Genomic DNA, 1,663 nt, shown 5'->3' with positions numbered 1-1,663 from the left:
TGGCTCATAGAAGCAACAGCTCGGGTGACCCTGGCACTTCTGAGGTGCGGGACGGCAATGGTAAACCTCGCCTCAATAAAAATAAACGTCGGAACAACAACAATGACGCATTAGATACGACAGTCAATGCCGGATTCAGCGGCCCTAAGTCCGGTTAGTGGAAAAAACATTACAAAGGCAACAAGGACGGACCATCTAGCTTGGATAAAATCCTTGAGAAGCCCTGTCAGATTCATGGCACACCCAATAAGCCTATGAACCACACCAACAGGAATTGTTGGGTTTTCAAACAGGCCGGTAAGACAAATACCAAACACAAGGGAAAGGGACCTCCAAGCGAAGACGATGATGAGCCCCGTCAGCCGAACACCGGGGGTCAGAAGTAGTTTCCCCCCGAGGTGAAAATAGTGAACATGATCTATGTCACTCATATCCCTAAAAGGGAGTGCAAGCACACACTAAGGGACGTCTATGCTGTAGAGCCTGTCGCCCCCAAGTTTAAGCATGCCCAATCACTTTTGATCACAGGGATCACCGAACTAGTATCCGTCACGGGGGTTCGGCCGCCCTGGTACATGATCCAATTATTGACGGATACCACCTCAACAGAGTCCTTATGGACGGAGGTAGCAGTCTTAACTTGATCTATCAAGACACCGTCCGCAAGATGGGCATCGACCCATCAAGAATCAAGCCCAGTAACACTACCTTTAAAGGTGTGATACCAGGCGTGGAGACCCGTTGCATGGGCTCACTTACACTGGAGGTAGTATTCGGCTCCCCAGACAACTTTCGCTGCGAAGAGTTAATCTTCGACATCGTCCATTTCCGCAGTGGCTACCATGCATTACTCAGATGAACTGCTTTCGCCCACTTTAATGCAGTCCTGCACTACGCTTACTTAAAGCTTAAGATGCCCGGACCTCGTGGTGTTATTACAGTCAATGGTAATATGGAGCGCTCCCTCCATACTGAAGAGCACACCACGGCCCTTGCAGCCGAAGTGTATGGCGGCCTCATCAAGCCAAATAGTTCACCGGCCAATAAAGCCAATGACTTATCGAAACGAGTCTGGTCCATGCATAATGGCGCTAAATCAACGGATCCGTACCTTGATTAGCAGTTCAGCCTCCGCCGATCGCCCTATCAGGTTGCGGCTTGTGTGCCGGGTGTACATAATTATGAACTAAAAGTACCTTGGGCGGTGTCGGAGGCACACTGCTGAAAAGGTCCATTGCATGGCTTGACTCCATCTGGATCGCATATATCTCTTTTCTCTTACTGCAGGTTCATCAAGAGCCCTACTTGCTAGATGGTTGTTGTAGGAGATCCTTTTAAGGCTAGTGTTTCCCAACCATCAAATACTCCTATCAAAGGACTTATTACTAAGGAGAAATGGCGCAGACATGCGACAGGACATTACTGGAGTTTTTTGAACTATGATCTTTAGGCCCTATGTTAGACTTTCCCTTATGTAAAACCTTTTCTTTTTCTCTTTAGGCATGTAACATGACCTTAATATTGAATAACATTGTCTGTCAAAACACACCTCGACGTATCACTAAGGATATAAAGGAAACAGATGATTGTCACCTTATTGGTTGGATTCTTGTATTATCTCACCATCTGTGTCCCCCCTTACGTTCGACTGACATACATGGCT

Source organism: Triticum dicoccoides, chromosome 3B (genome assembly GCF_002162155.2).
Source record: "Triticum dicoccoides isolate Atlit2015 ecotype Zavitan chromosome 3B, WEW_v2.0, whole genome shotgun sequence".
Classification (NCBI taxonomy): Eukaryota; Viridiplantae; Streptophyta; class Magnoliopsida; order Poales; family Poaceae; genus Triticum; species Triticum dicoccoides.
The sequence above is the reverse complement of the archived record's forward strand: the minus strand, read 5'-3'. Positions refer to the sequence as shown.